Source organism: Scyliorhinus torazame, chromosome 15, assembly GCF_047496885.1.
Source record: "Scyliorhinus torazame isolate Kashiwa2021f chromosome 15, sScyTor2.1, whole genome shotgun sequence".
In the NCBI taxonomy this organism is placed as follows: Eukaryota; Metazoa; Chordata; class Chondrichthyes; order Carcharhiniformes; family Scyliorhinidae; genus Scyliorhinus; species Scyliorhinus torazame.
Window position 1 is genome coordinate 202,762,464 of NC_092721.1, and position 16,536 is coordinate 202,778,999.

At 50.4% G+C, this 16,536-nt stretch overlaps 1 protein-coding gene across 14 annotated transcripts in view; it reads right to left on the reverse strand.

The window, feature by feature from the left end:
* pde2a (phosphodiesterase 2A) overlaps nt 1-16,536 on the reverse strand; it is a 698,440-nt gene that overhangs the window by 29,173 nt on the left and 652,731 nt on the right. The window lies entirely within an intron of this gene.

Here is a 16,536-nt window from a genome sequence, read left to right on the forward strand (position 1 = left end):
CAAGAGAATCGAATGTTATCGGCGGCGGGGGCGGGGGGGGGGGGGGGGGGGGGGAGATGGGAATGTGGAGCTCGAAGCACAAACATATCAGCCATGATCTTATTGAATAGCAGAACAGGCTCGAGGGGCCGCCCACTTCTGTTCCTACTTCATCTGGTCGTAAATAAGGTGTGGACTGAATGGACCATGAGGCAGCCAATCCCCTCACTCATAAGTAGCATGTGGTGATTGAGAATTTAATGAACTCAACGTGATAAGATATGATGACTGGACTGTAACACAGGAGAGAACAGGGTGAGGCAGACCTTTCAGTTTTATTCTGTCAAGGAAGGAAACATGCATTGAGCAATGCAGTGTCATTATTTGTGTGTTGAAATGTTCATCAGTGTGCAATCTTATCATTTTATACTTTTATTCAATTGTAATGATGGGTGTTTTAGAAATGTTTTTGGAAATATGGTGGCATTTTGTAAAGATGCAACATCTTTGTAACGGGGTCTGTGTGTGTGTGTGTGTATGTCCAAGATTAATTAACCTGGGGAAGATTAATAGAGACAACTTGTCTGTGACAGCTGAGAGATGAAAGCTAAGGTGCCAGATGCATGCATTTGTCATGGAAGGGCCATGGCGAGGTTGAATTTATAAGTAAATAGGTTAGGTTTAAAATTTGCATCAGGAGATAGGTATGGACTTGCTTTTACAGCTATTACATTTCAGCAATTTCAATGGGGTGACAAAGGACGATTACAACTTATTAAGGCTTCATGTGTAAACAGGGGACGGTTATTAAATTTGATTTGATCAAAAGGTGGAGGTCATCAAAGGTAGATAAAAGTGGACTTTTGTAAGGCGCATGTGGTTAACGTACTTACCCAGCATTTAAAATTGGAGGAACTGACACCTGAAACTTGTCTGTCACAACAAGTGGTATTAAAACTTTGGTTTCAAATGAGGAAGCTTGATATAGGAAGAGATTTAAGAAAGGCAGGAGCCAAAATATTCTGCCCATTCTCGACAGTGGGATCTTCCAGCTGGTTCCACAGTCGCGGAGGTTGCAAACAACGGGAAAACCCATTGACGGCAGCGGGGCGGGAAGATACCCGTTCTGGCCAATGGCAGGGCCACCTGCCATGGAGGGGGGTAGGGGGAGGAGGGGTGGCGGAATCCCGCCCAGAGTCTTGAGTTGGAAGAGAAAGAGAAATAAGAAAACTCGAACCAGAAAGAGAAAGACAGATTGAAGGGAATAGAAATAAAAACTGCTTCAATGGGAAAGAGAGGAGCAAAAAAAAAAAGAAGAGTGGTGGAGCTATAAATGCAAAAGCTTGAACGCAGAACTTCACGAGAGAGATGTTAGCAAGTGAGGAAAGGGATTGGGAAAGAGATAGAGAGTTTCTGAGAGAGAGAGAGAGGCTAAACCGTATGAACTGCCGAACAATGAACCTTTGAATGAAGGAAGAAAGGAGACCTGGTGATGGTAAAAGTGTTAGCAACAAGGAATAAGTGGAAAGACACCAATCTATTAAAAATGAAAAGTTACCATTGTAACAAGGCTGGACATGCAAGATAAAATTGTTGGATACTAAATGGGAAACTAATTGCAGTGGTGGGAACCCAGAAGAGTTCTTTACATAAAGATGCTGTCGGCTCTGAAACTCAAGTGCAAGACAAACCAATAGCATTTGTACTGTTGGAAAAGAAGGAAGAGGACGTATTCACTCAAGAGGTGGGAATGTGTTCACAACCTACCCAAGGAAGTTCTGAAGAGCAGGTTACACAAATCTTTAAAGATTCTGGGCGAAATTCTCCGGAAACGGCGCGATGTCCGCCGACTGGCGCCCAAAACGGCGCAAATCAGACGGGCATCGCGCCGCCCCAAAGGTGCGGAATGCTCCGCATCTTTGGGGGCCGAGCCCCAACCTTGAGGGGCTAGGCCGGCGCCGGACGAATTTCCGCCCCGCCGGCTGGCGGAAAAGGCCTTTGGTGCCCCGCCAGCTGGCGCGGAAATGACATCTCCGGGCGGCGCATGCGCGGGAGCATCAGTGGCCGCTGACACCATTCCCACGCATGCGCAGTGGAGGGAGTCTCTTCCGCCTCCGCCATGGTGGAGACCGTGGCGGAGGCGGAAGGGAAAGAGTGCCCCCACGGAACAGGCCCGCCCGCGGATCAGTGGGCCCCGATCGCGGGCCAGGCCACCGTTGATGCACCCCCGGGGCCAGATCGCCCTGTGCCCACCCCCAGGACCCCGGAGCCCGCCCGCGCCGCCTTGTCCCGCCGGTAAGGTAGGTGGTTTAATTTACGCCGGCGGGACAGGCATTTTAGCGGCAGGACTTCGGCCTGTCCGGGCCGGAGAATCGCGCGGGGGGGCCCGCCAACCAGCGCGGCGCGATTCCCGCCCCCACCGAATATCCGGTGCCGGAGACTTCGGCAACAGGCGGGGGAGGGATTCACGCCAGGCCCCGGCGATTCTCCAACCCGCCGGGGGGTCGGAGAATCTCGCCCAGATCTATCTGTCAAGGGAAGGGTCTGGCAGATGGAGGACAATGTTGGTAAATGTGAGGCATCCATTTTGGTAGGAATATCAGCAAAATGGACTATTGTTTAAATAGTAACAAATGGCAGCATGCTGCCGTGCAGAGGGACCTGGGTGTCCTTGTGCATGAATCACAAAAAGCTGGTTTGCAGGTGCAGCAGGTAATTAGGATGGCAAATGGAATGTTGTCCTTCATTGTTAGAGGGATGGAGTTTAAAAGCAGGGAGGTTATGTTGCAGCTGTATAGGCTCCCGGTGAGGCTACACCTGGAGTACTGTGTACAGTTTTGGTCTCCTTACTCTCCTGTACTGGCACTAGAGGGGGTGCAGAGGCGATGATTCCGGAGTTGAGAGGATTGGCTTATGGGGAAAGACTGAGTAGGCTGGGACTGTACTCATTGGAATTTATAAGAATGAGGGGGATCTTATAGAAACTTATAAAATTATGAAGGGAATAGATAGGATAAAAGCTGGGAGGTTGTTTCCACTGACGGGACGAACTAGAACGAGGGTGCATAGCCTCAAAATACGAGGGGGCAGATTTATGACTGAGTTGAGGAGGAACTTCGTCACCCAAAGGATATAAATCTGTGGAATTCCCTGCCCAGTGAAGCAGCTGAGGCTACCTCGTTGAATGTTTTTAAGCAAAGATAGATAGATTTTTGAACAGTAAATGGATTAAGGGTTATGGTGAGCGGGTGGGTAAGTGGAGCTGAGTCCACAAAAAGATCAGCCATGATCTTATTGAAAGGCGGAGCAGGCTCGAGGGGCCAGATGGCCTGTTCCTGCTCCTAGTTCTTATGTTCTTATATCTTTCTTTTCGAGGAAAAGGAGGAAAGAATGTCAAAATCTGAAGTAATTCAGGGTTCAGTTGATCATTAATGTTATGGGATAGCGCCACCTGCGGTCCAGTAGGGCTACTGCAGGGGAAAGTGTTAGTCAGTGGAATTCATGGAGGGTTTAGGCCTATTTCATTATATAAAATACATTTTAAAATAATTTGAAAACAGCCGAGGAGATTGTGGGAGTGGTAGAGAAATTGCCCCTTGCTGGGGTTTGATTTATTCCGGGGAATGATAGAGCTGGATCACAGATATTGGCTGTGTGTACTCTGGTAGAGAGACCTGTTGAGGCACAATCAACAGAGGTTTTACAGAAAGTGCACCCTGGATTGTTTCCAGACTGTGCGATGATGAGGACACAGACACAAAAACATGCGCCAGAAGAGGAAAAATCTAATAAACAGGGGGAGGTTGCTGAAACTCTGTTGGCCGAATCTGCCTTTGGAAAGATTACTCAGGAGGAGAAGATGAGAGAGACCGAGGCTGAGGTTTCCAGCTCATTGAAGTGAATGAAGTTCGGGCAGAAGGATTCAGAATTAAAACATGTCCACCAACACAGCTTATTCTGAAGCAGGGACAGAAAACATTCCAGTATGTTACTACCATGAAGGCAATGGGCGCGATTTTCCGTTTGGGAGACTATGGCGGGGGGGGGGGGATTCTCCGTCCCACCGCACCCGTTTTCCAGTGCGGCGCCCCCCCCGCCGGCAGTGGGATCCTTTGTCCCGGCAGCTGGCCAATGGGGTTTCACGCCGTTGGGAATCCCGCGGGCGTGAGTGCGCTGCCGGCGACACGGAGGGTCCCGCCGACGGCGAATCCAGCCTTATGTTCCCCCTCCAGAGGGGAATTGTGACCGATTTAGGTTCCCCCCCCCCCCCCCCCCCTGTGGGCGCAAATCAGGAAACAATTCAGTATCCCTTACCATGCAGATTTAGGCCTGCTGAGAAATGGGTAGGGTTCCCAACCCTCCATCGGGCCGCCATTTTGAGCAGATGGCCCGATCCGGCCACCCTCTCCCCCCCCCCCACCTCCCTGCTTCGCAAAGCAGCCCCTCACCCCTGGACTCTGTGTGATCCCCCCTTTCCCCAAGTATGGGTGCTCCTACAGGTAGGGAGTCTGTGTGTGGATCGCTTTAGTTAGGGCCTCTCTATGGTTGGTTTCTATAGTTAGGGATTCCTCTATTTAGGGGGTCTCTGGGTGGGGGAGTTCCGATAGTTGAGGGTCACTGGAGATGTCTTCCTATTAAGGTTGTCCCTGCAGGGGTGGTTTCCCTATTAAGAGGGTCTCTGGCGGAGCTCTCCCGTTTTACGGAGTCTCTGGGGGGGCTGTGAGGCGGGGTCTGGTAGAGGAGGGCTGGGCAGCATTGTTGCGGGGTGAGGGAGGGGGTAGCCCTCGGATGGGAGGCTCCTTTAAGGAGTTACGCCCTTGGCCCACTGCAAGGCTCACCACGTCAGACTAATGTTTGGCGAGACCTGTTGCGAATCCCGTCCCTGTCTCCTGACCCAGAGGCCCGGAGAATCGGGGAAGGCCGGAGAAAAGGGCGCCGGGCTTTGCTGAGTGGAGGCAAATGATTAATTCAGACCTATTTTCATTCATTAACATCCTCCTGCTGGTGTGCGATGGTGAACCCCGATCCCGTCATCAGCGAGGGTGGGGGGGGGGGGGGGGGGGGGGGCGGAGGGAGGGAGTCAGAGCGGCCGGTTCAACACCTGCCGCCGGTCCCGATTTCTCCCGGACTCCCGATACTCCCTCCCATCGGGAAACGCGCTTCGGACGTCCTGGGCGGGAGAATTCACCCCAGTGTGTTTGTGAGGAGGTGGGGGTGTACCGTGTGTCCCCGGAGATGAAAAGCGGGCGATCACGCTCGCAGGCACCGGAGTGGAATTTTGACAGTGGCTCTAGAATTTCCAATGGTTGGACATTTGGGAATTGGGAAAACTCAAGCTAAGAACCAAAATCATTCCCATTGGCCGGGACTGCATAAAGATGGAGTTAAAGTCTATCAAACATGCCACACATGTCAAGTGAAAACCTTAAGCAGCAATTAAACCTGCACCTTTAATTCGGGTTCCAGCCTTCGAGGAAACCCTTAACAGGGTCCTCGTTGATTGTGCAGGCCCCCTCCCTGAGATTAAAAAGTACAAAATCAATAGTTGACTGACAATCATGAACTAGTTCCCCAGATTTCCAGAAGCTTCATGGAAAAATCACAACAGAGAGGATTGCGGAGGAGGTGACGGAATTCTTTAACAAGATATGGATTACCGGACTTCCGGGTGCGGCGATGACCAGCTGAGTCGCACGTTTCGGCAGCTCCCTGTGAAACGGACTTTTGGGCTCTTGATAGGAGCCCCAACGGCAATTTTAACGGCTGAAAACACCGTGCGGTAAACCAGAAGGGTGTTCCCCCTGAACACGGATGGAAAAAGGAGAGGAAATTGGCCGGATTGCAGCGGATCCTTTGGAACAACGGCAAGGAAGGCAAGCAGAAACCAAGATGGCGTCGGAAGGTGGCAGTTTCATATGGGGCCCTGAACAACAAGAGTTTTTGAAACGCTGCGTGGAGGAGATAAAAAAGGAAATGAAGAAAGAGTTGTTGGCCCCGATATTACAGGCGATTGAAGGGCTGAAAGAGGAACAAAAGACCCAGGAGCAGGAGCTTCGGGTCGTGAAGGCGAAAGCAGCAGAGAATGAAAACGATATACAGGGCCTGGTGGTGAAGTCGGAGATACAGGAGGCACACCAGAAACGATCTGTGGAGAGGTTGGAGGCACTGGAAAATAACGCAAGGAGGAACAACTTGAGGATTCTTGGCCTTCCTGAAGGTGTGGAGGGGGCGGACGTCGGGGCATATGTGAGCACGATGCTGCACTCGTTAATGGGAGTGGAGGCCCCGACGGATCCGTTGGAGGTGGAGGGAGCATACCGAGTTATGGTGCGAGGATCGAGAGCAGGAGAAGCTCCCAGAGCCATAGTGGTGAGATTTCTCCGTTTTAAGGATAGAGAAATGGTCCTTAGATGGGCGAAGAAAACCCGGTGTAGTAAATGGGAGAACGCGGTGATCCGCGTCTATCAAGATTGGAGTGCGGAGGTGGCGAGAAGGAGGGCGAGCTTTAATCGGGCCAAAGCGGTACTTCACAAAAAAAAGATAAAGTTTGGAATGCTGCAACCGGCAAGACTGTGGGTCACATATCAAGGGAGGCACCACTACTTTGAGACGGCGGATGAAGCGTGGACTTTTATTGTAGAAGAAAAATTGGAATGATTGGACTACGAAAATGAACGTTTGGACAAAGTGGTGGGACGAGTGGGGGGGGGGGGGGCGAAGAGGGATTGTATGATTAATCCTGCGGTATGGTAACTTTTCTTTCTCCCACAGGTGGTGATGGGGGGAGGTGGGGAGGGAGAGGAGATGGGGCGTTGGCCATGGGAGGCGGGGCCGAGGGAGAGGCGCGGGCTTGGTTCCCGCGCTATGATAATTATGGCGGGAATAGAGAAGCAGGAAGGAGGGGGCGCCGCACGGGGCGAGCCGTGATCACGGGGGGAAGCCGAGGTCAGCCAGAGTTTGCTGACTTCTGGGAGCAACATGGGGGGAGTAATTACGCTAGCGGGGGGTCTAGCGGGGGGGGGGGGGGGAGGGGGGAATTACTGGGTTGCTGCTGCTGGGGAAAGGGGGGAGTGGGTACGGGAAAGGATGGGCGGGGGGGCACCGTCTGGGAGAAATACAGCTGCGTGGGAACTGGGCGAGAAGCTGGAAAAAGATGATGGCTAACCGGCAAGGGGGGGGGTGGGAAGCCCCCCAACTCGGCTGATCACGTGGAACGTGAGGGGGCTTAACGGGCCGATAAAGAGGGCACGAGTACTCGCACACCTTAAGAAACTTAAAGCAGATGTGGCCATGTTACAGGAAACGCACCTGAAACTGATAGATCAGGTTAGGTTGCGCAAAGGATGGGTAGGGCAGGTGTTCCATTCGGGGCTGGATGCGAAAAACAGGGGGGTGGCTATATTAGTGGGGAAGCGGGTAATGTTCGAGGCAAAGACTATAGTGGCGGATAACGGGGGCAGATACGTGATGGTGAGTGGCAAATTACAGGGAGAGATGGTGGTGTTGGTAAACGTGTATGCCCCGAATTGGGACGATGCCAATTTTATGAGGCGAATGCTAGTACGCATCCCAGACCTAGAGACCGGAAAGCTGATAATGGGGGGAGACTTTAACACGGTGTTGGAACCAAGGCTGGATAGGTCGAAGTCCAGGACTGGTAGGAGGCCGGCAGCAGCCAAGGTGCTTAAGGATTTTATGGAGCAGATGGGAGGGGTGGACCCGTGGAGATTCAGTAGACCTAGGAGTAAGGAGTTCTCGTTTTTCTCCTATGTCCATAAAGTCTATTCACGCATAGACTTTTTTGTGTTGGGTAGGGCATTGATCCCGAGGGGGAGGGGAACGGAATATACGGCTATAGCCATTTCGGATCATGCCCCACACTGGGTAGACTTGGAGATAGGGGAGGAAACAAGAGGGCGTCCACCCTGGAGAATGGACATGGGACTAATGGCGGATGAGGGGGTGTGCTTAAGGGTGAGGGGATGCATTGAAAAGTACTTGGAACTCAATGACAATGGGGAGGTTCAGGTGGGAGTGGTCTGGGAGGCGTTGAAGGCGGTGGTTAGGGGGGAGCTGATATCAATAAGGACACATAAAGGGAAGCAGGAGAGTAAGGAACGGGAGCGATTGTTGCAAGAACTTTTGAGGGTGGACAGACAGTATGCGGAAGCACCAAAGGAGGGACTGTATAGGGAAAGGCAAAGGCTGCATGTGGAATTTGACTTGCTGACCACAGGCACTGCAGAGGCACAATGGAGGAAGGCGCAGGGTGTACAGTATGAATATGGAGAGAAGGCGAGCAGATTGCTGGCACACCAATTGAGGAAAAGGGGAGCAGCGAGGGAAATAGGGGGGGTGAGAGACGAAGATGGAGAGACGGAGCGGGGAGCGGAGAGAGTGAATGAAGTGTTTAAGACATTTTATAAAAAATTGTATGAAGCTCAACCCCCGGATGGGAGGGAGAGAATGATGGAGTTTTTGGATCGGCTGGAAATTCCCAAGGTGGAAGAGCAGGAAAGGATGGGATTGGGAGCACAGATCACGGTAGAAGAAGTGGTGAAAGGAATTAGGAACATGCAGACGGGAAAGGCCCCGGGACCGGACGGATTCCCAGTTGAATTTTACAGAAAATATTTGGACTTGCTCGCCCCGCTACTGACGAGGACCTTCAACGAGGCAAAGGAAAGGGGACAACTGCCCCCGACTATGTCAGAAGCAACGATATCGCTTCTTTTAAAGAAGGAAAAGGATCCGCTACAATGCGGGTCCTACAGACCAATCTCCCTCCTCAATGTAGATGCCAAGGTCTTGGCCAAGGTAATGGCAATGAGAATAGAGGAATGTGTCCCGGGGGTGGTTCATGAGGACCAAACTGGGTTTGTGAAGGGGAGACAGCTGAACACGAACATACGGAGGTTGTTAGGGGTAATGATGATGGCCCCACCAGAGGGTGAAACGGAGATAGTAGTGGCGATGGATGCCGAGAAAGCATTTGATAGAGTGGAGTGGGATTATCTGTGGGAGGTGTTGAGGAGATTTGGGTTCGGAGAGGGGTATGTTAGATGGGTGCAGCTGTTGTATAGGGCCCCAGTGGCGAGTGTGGTCACGAATGGACGGGGATCGGCATATTTTCGGCTCCATAGAGGGACAAGGCAGGGATGTCCTCTGTCCCCATTACTGTTTGCACTGGCGATTGAGCCCCTGGCAATAGCGCTGAGAGGTTCCAAGGGATGGAGGGGAATACTTAGGGGAGGAGAAGAACACCGGGTATCTTTATATGCGGATGATCTGCTACTATATGTGGCGGATCCAGCGGAGGGGATGCCAGAAATAATGCGGATACTTGGGGAGTTTGGGGATTTTTCAGGGTATAAATTGAACATGGGGAAGAGTGAGCTGTTTGTGGTGCATCCAGGGGAGCAGAGTAGAGAAATAGAAGACCTACCGTTGAGGAAGGTAACAAGAGACTTTCGTTACCTGGGGATCCAGATAGCTAAGAATTGGGGCACATTGCACAGGCTAAATTTGACGCGGTTGGTGGAACAGATGGAGGAAGATTTCAAGAGATGGGATATGGTAGCATTGTCAATGGCAGGGAGGGTGCAGGCGGTTAAGATGGTGGTCCTCCCGAGATTCCTCTTTGTGTTTCAGTGTCTCCCGGTGGTGATCACGAAGGCTTTTTTCAAAAGGATAGAAAAGAGTATCATGGGTTTTGTTTGGGCCGGGAAGACTCCGAGAGTGAGGAAGGGATTCTTACAGCGTAGTAGGGATAGGGGGGGGCTGGCACTACCGAGCCTAAGTGAGTATTATTGGGCCGCTAATATTTCAATGGTGAGTAAGTGGATGGGAGAGGAGGAAGGAGCGGCGTGGAAGAGATTAGAGAGGGCGTCCTGTAGGGGGACCAGCCTGCAGGCTATGGTGACAGCCCCATTGCCGTTCTCACCAAGGAACTATACCACGAGTCCGGTGGTGGTAGCTACACTGAAGATTTGGGGACAGTGGAGACGACATAGGGGAAAGACCGGAGCACTGGGGGGGTCCCCGATAAGAAACAACCATAGGTTTGCCCCGGGGGGAATGGATGGGGGATATGGAATGTGGCAAAGAGCAGGTATAACGCAATTGAAAGATCTATTTGTGGATGGGAAGTTTGCGAGTCTGGGAGCGCTGACCGAGAAATATGGGTTGCCCCAAGGGAATGCATTCAGGTACATGCAATTGAGGGCTTTTGCGAGGCAACAGGTGAGGGAATTCCCGCAGCTCCCGACACAAGAGGTGCAGGACAGAGTCATCTCAAAAAAATGGGTGGGGGACGGTAAGGTGTCGGATATATATAGGGAAATGAGAGACGAAGGGGAGACTATGATGGACGAACTAAAAGGGAAATGGGAAGAAGAGCTAGGGGAGGAGATTGAGGAGGGGATGTGGGCAGATGCCCTAAACAGGGTAAACTCGTCGTCCTCATGCGCCAGGCTAAGCCTGATTCAGTTTAAGGTATTACACAGGGCACATATGACTGGAACACGGCTCAGTAAATTTTTTGGGGTGGAGGATAGGTGTGCGAGGTGCTCGAGAAGCCCAGCGAATCATACCCATATGTTTTGGTCATGCCCGGCACTACAGGGGTTTTGGATGGGGGTGACAAAGGTGCTTTCGAAAGTAGTAGGAGTCCGGGTCGAACCAAGCTGGGGGTTGGCTATATTTGGGGTTGCACAAGAGCCGGGAGTGCAGGAGGCGAAAGAGGCCGATGTTTTGGCCTTTGCGTCCCTAGTAGCCCGGCGCAGAATATTGCTAATGTGGAAAGAAGCCAAGCCCCCGGGGGTGGAGACCTGGATAAATGATATGGCGGGGTTCATAAAGTTAGAGCGGATCAAGTTCATCCTAAGGGGGTCGGCTCAAGGGTTTACTAGGCGGTGGCAACCGTTCGTCGAATATCTTGCGGAAAGATAGATAGGGGAGAACAAAGAAGGCAGCAGCAGCGGCCCAGGACTTGGGGGGGGGGGGGGGGGGGTGGCCTGAGACAAGGCAGTTGCCAATTAGGGCTAGTTTTTATTTTTTGTTATTTAATATTTATTTATTTGTTGTTGTTTTTGTTTAAATTTAAAAAGGTCATTATTATCTGTATTGTTACAATGTTGTGTAAAGGATGCACAATGTACTATGTTGGTTGACCAAAAATTTTCAATAAAATATTATTTAAAAAAAAAAGATATGGATTACCAAAAAAAGTCCAGTCGGGTGAAGGTTTGAATTTAAATGTCATAGTTGTTTCAGGTAATGAGCAGCCTGCGGTATGAAGCAATTTAGGCTGTCAATATATCACCCTGAATCACAAGGTGCGTTAACAGAGAGGTCGCATTCGACTTTAAAAACTATGATTAGAATCCATCGTCAAGACAACCCACTGGTTTGGAACGGAAGGATTCCATTCTTGTTGTTCGCTACCAGGTTCGGCCCTAATGAGTCAACGGGGCTCGGTCCTTTTGAGTTAATTTATGGTCATGGCGTGAGGGGAGAATTCAAATTGATTAATGAGTCAAAGTTCGGAAACTATTCTGAATTAATTGACAACATTCAGTGAGCCAGCTAGATGGCATTTAAAGATATCTCAGCGAGTGACAAGAGACAAACGCAGATAAAAGGACAAAGGCTCGTAGTTTTGTGGCTGGGGAAACGCTGTTGTGATCATTGCCGGGTGAACCGCTAAGGGCCAAGGTTGAGTGGAACTTACCAGATCGAAGAAAGGCTGGGTGAGGTAAACTACGTAGTAAATATCTCGGACAGAACAGAGAGTCAGCGGGCGTGCTATGTACACAGGCTCAAAAAGTACCTTGACAGAGAGGACAAGCAACAGGGGATATTAATAGTTGTAGTTAAGGAGGAGGAGGCAGGAATTAAAGATTTGCAAATTGACCTTCCTTTGATTAAGTTGGACGGTGAGGAAGTACTTAAGAATCTAAATGTGATATTAAGTTCCCTCCCAGAAAACTGACAAGGTGATTTACATGAATTGCAAATTGTAGTCACACAAAGCAGCTTGCCTAAGTAAGTTCGGGAAAGCAAACTTGGCTTTGCATGATGCTGATGTGCATGATGTTGATGGAAGCACAGTGGTTAGCACTGTTGCTTCACAGCTCCAGGGTCCCAGGTTCGATTCCCGGTTTGCGTCACTGTCTGTGCGGAGTCTGCACGTTCTCCCCGTGTCTGTGTGGGTTTCCTCCGGGTGCTCCGGTTTCCTCCCACAAGCCCCGAAAGACGTGCTGTTATGTGAATTGGACATTCTGAATTCTCCCTCAGTGTACCCGAGCAGGCGCCGGAGTGTGGCGACTAGGGGCTTTTCACAATAACTTAATTGCAGTGTTAATGAAGCCTACTTGTGACAATAAAGATTATGTGGGGGATTCAGTTTCAATAAGGCAACACTCATCTAGGTTAAATCCAGTAAAATTGGCTCATGTGCAGAAGGAAATTGAATTTATCCCTCAAAATGGCGTCACGGTTAAAAGCTATCCTGGAGTCCCCAGTGTCCACAACTAATCGGGAAGTTTCGAGATTCCTCGGCACAAGTGAATTTTATTGGACATTTGCACCAAATTTCAGCAGTGAAATTGCTCCACCGTCTGGATTGTTAGAAAAGAACAGAAGGACACAGGGGACACCATTGCGTCAGACTGCATTTGACAGCTGACAACCTGCACTGAACCACTACACCTGGCTCCACAAACACCTGGTTACACAGAGCAATTTAAAATGGCTGTCGGCGTGAGTGATGGAGGTGTCGGTCGGTGCTGTGTGTCCTGGGAAAGTGGACTGGAACTGAAAAACCAGTGGGGTATTTCTCATGGAAGCTGAATGTACATCAGGAGAACTATAAGACCATAAGACATAGGAGCAGAATTAGGCCACTCGGCCCATCGAGTCTGCTCCGCCATTCAATCATGGCTGATATTTTTCTCATCCCCATTCTCCTGCCTTCTCCCCATAACCCCTGATCCCCTTATTAATCAAGAATCTATCTATCTCTGTCTTAAAGACTGTCTTCAACTCTAGAAAGAGAGACTTTTGGTTTTAGCTCTGCAGTGTGTTGAAGCGTATGTTGCAAACAATTCCTCAGAGGCCGTTTTATACCCTGTCCACAACGCTTTGAAGCTTCTGCAGCAATTTCGGGATAAGAATGTCGGACTGTTCCGGTGGAGTTTATTCTTGCAACCGTTCGATTTTAAAATGACGTATGTGGCTGGACGAGAGAATTTAATTGCAGCTGTATTGTCAGGAACTTAAATCCAAAATGACCTGAATGTCGGGAAATTGAGAATGAACTGGAATGACCCTCATTCCTGCAAAAGGCTCCGGTATATTTTCAAGGTTGATGGATGTACAGCATAGTGTAATAGTATTTTGGGGTAAATAAGTAAAGTAAGTAACGTGAAGTGGGTTGAGAAAATGAAAATGGGCGGGATTTGTGCCTGTGGGAAATTCCAGTTCCATGCTGGTGCACAGGTTTCCCGGTGGTGAGGGATGTTGTCAACGTGGTGACAACGGTGGGAACCGGTAAAGCGGCTGCATCAATGGGATCGCGGTCCGTATTCAACGGCACTTTGAGCCAAAAGTGAGCCCCCCCCCCCACCGAGATTCATAGATCATAGAATTTACAGTGCAGAAGGAGGCCATTCGGCCCATCGAGTCTGCACCGGCTCTTGGAGAGAGTACCCTACCCAAGGTCAACACCTCCACCCTATCCCCACAACCCAGTAACCCCACCCAACACTAAGGGCAATTTTGGACACTAAGGGCAATTTATCATGGCCAATCCACCTAACCTGCACATCTTTGGACTGTGGGAGGAAACCGGAGCACCCGGAGGAAACCCACGCACACACGGGGAGGATGTGCAGACTCCGCACAGACAGTGACCCAAGCCGGAATCGAACCCGGGACCCTGGAGCTGTGAAGCAATTGTGCTAACCACAATGCTACCGTGCTGCCCCACGGCATTCTCGGCATTACTGGCTCCCTCACCGTCTGATTCTCCCGACTCACGCCTCAGCGTCTCGCCGCTAACGAGGGGGAGCTGCTTTTAAACGCTCCCTCGCCACTCACTCCCAGTCGACGCACGCGCATAGGCAGCACTCCGACCCGCTCCTCGCTTTGCGAATGCTGACCTGGCCAGGATTGCCGACACTGTGGATGAGAGGCGGGGCACCCTGTTCCCCCGAAGGTGACGGAGCACCGGCAGCAGGATTGGCAATGCCAGCTGGGAGGTAATGGCAGTCAATACGGGCAGAGTGACCAGGAGGACCACCATCCAGTGTAGGGAGAAGACCAGCGATCCCACTGAGCTGCAAGGGTAAGTTACCACCTCTCCCCTGGCATCAGTTCCACCTGCCATACCTCAAATTCCCAAACCCCACCTCCAATCTACTGGCTGACACATCACACCCTCCCCATATCCAATCTTTGTACTTTCTCTAAAGTGACAGCAGATTTTGCCTTGGGTAAGCTTCCTGGATTTTCTTTTACAGTTAATAATCTATAAAAAACGTTGTTGCCAAAAAAGTAGTTTTTTGGTGGATGTTTTGTGAGACAGTTTTACTGTGTAACTTTAATCTTGTGTGCTTTTCTTTTCTTGTTACTGTTTTATTTATTTTTTAATCTTAAAGGTGTTACTGGAATTCTATGCTTCTGGGATCAGTAGCTTCTCCTCCTCGTTTTCAAAATACAAATAGGTTATGACCAGAGAGACAGGTTTCCCACTGGAATTTAATTTTCTCATCAAATAACATCTGCTGTTCTGACAAAACTATAACAATGTGATGATTTATGATTACAATTCCACATTTGCCGCCATGATGCTTTTCCAAATATCTTCCGTCCTTCCATTCATTCATTCACCCACTCGGATACCTTCATAGGCAAGTCCCTCAAAGGGCCGGCAAGAAATGTTTTGATTAGAATCAATACAGTGGAGATGGAGGCCATTTGGTCCATCGAGGCTGCACTTACCGTCTGAAAGAACACCCATACACCCACCGTTTCCCCATTAGCCAGTAACCCTATCTAACATTAGAGAGGTAGGTTCTTTACTTAGAGAGTAGTAAGGGCGTGGAATGCCCTGCCTGCAACAGTAGTGGACTCGCCAACACTAGGGGCATTCAAATGGTCATTGGATAGACATGGACGATAAGGGAATAGTGTAGATGGGCTTTAGAGTGGTTTCACAGGTCGGCACAACATCGAGGGCCGAAGGGCCTGTACTGCGCTGTAATGTTCTATGTTCTAACATTAGGGACAATTTAGCATGGCCATTTCACCCAACCTGCTCAGCTTTGGACTGTGGGAGGAAACCGGAGCACCCGGAGGAAACCCACGCACACACGGGGGGAACGTGCAGACTCCGCACAGACAGTCACCCAAGACCAGAATTGAACCCGGGTCCCTGGCGCTGCGAGGCAGCAGTTCTAACCACTGCGCCACCGTGCCGCCGATCAAAAGCAAAATCCCGTGGATGCTGGAAAACCTGAAGTAAAACCAGAAAGTTCTGGAAAGTCTCAGCAAGTCTGTCAACATTGGTGGGGAGAGGAACAGAGTTAACGTTTCCAATCCAATGTGAATCTCCGTCAGACTTTAAGGAGGGTCGAAAAACGATGGCATTTCCCGGAGTTTGCTTCAACCTTACCGTTACTCCTTTGTTCCTGTCCTATCCTCCAGAGAGGAGAACCATCCCCCCCACTCCCAACCCCCACTCCCAGGGTGACATTGAGAGGCCTCCTCAATCTCCACGCAGCGGGAAGGAAGACATCCCCATTCTGGTTAAATGCCGACAGGGGGCAGCTAACAGTGGGTATTCAACCAGCCAGCGCTTACATAACCTAAAATAAAATGTCTGCTGTTAGATGTGATTCCGTGATTGGACAGTACTTGGTGAACAATCCTGAGCGCGCTCATAGCTACACTGACAACAAATCCACCCACGGAAATTTCAGCCCGTTAACTCTTGTTTCCCTCTCCACAGATGCTGCCTGACCTGCTCGGCATTTCCAACATTTCCAGTGTTTATTTCTGATGTCCCATATCCATGGCCTTGTTATTAAGGCTTTCCCTGAGTTTGCTTCAACCTTAACGTAACTCTTCCTATCCTGCTCCCCGTCTCATCTCTCATTTCCCAGGGTGAAAGCAACTGGCCGGAAACCTCACCTGGAAGCACTCCCTTGCCACCCCCTGCTCTGACTGGCAATTCCAACCAGAAACCAGTTGGATGACCCAGTTGCCCAGTTGGCAGTGAGATGGTGTCAGCCGGCTTCAGTGGGAACCATCTTAGACTTAGCTGGTCCCTGGTTTCACGTGAACCATTTGTCAAATGGGTGGCACGGTAGCACAGTGGTTGGTACTGTTGCTTCACAGCGCCAGGGTCCCGGGTTCAATTCCCGGCTCGGGTCACTGTCTGTGCGGAGTCTGCACGTTCTCCCCGTGCCTGCGTGGGTTTCCTCCGGGTGCTCCGGTTTCCTCCCACAAGTCCCGAAAGACGTGCTGTTAGGTGAATTGGACATTCTGAATTCT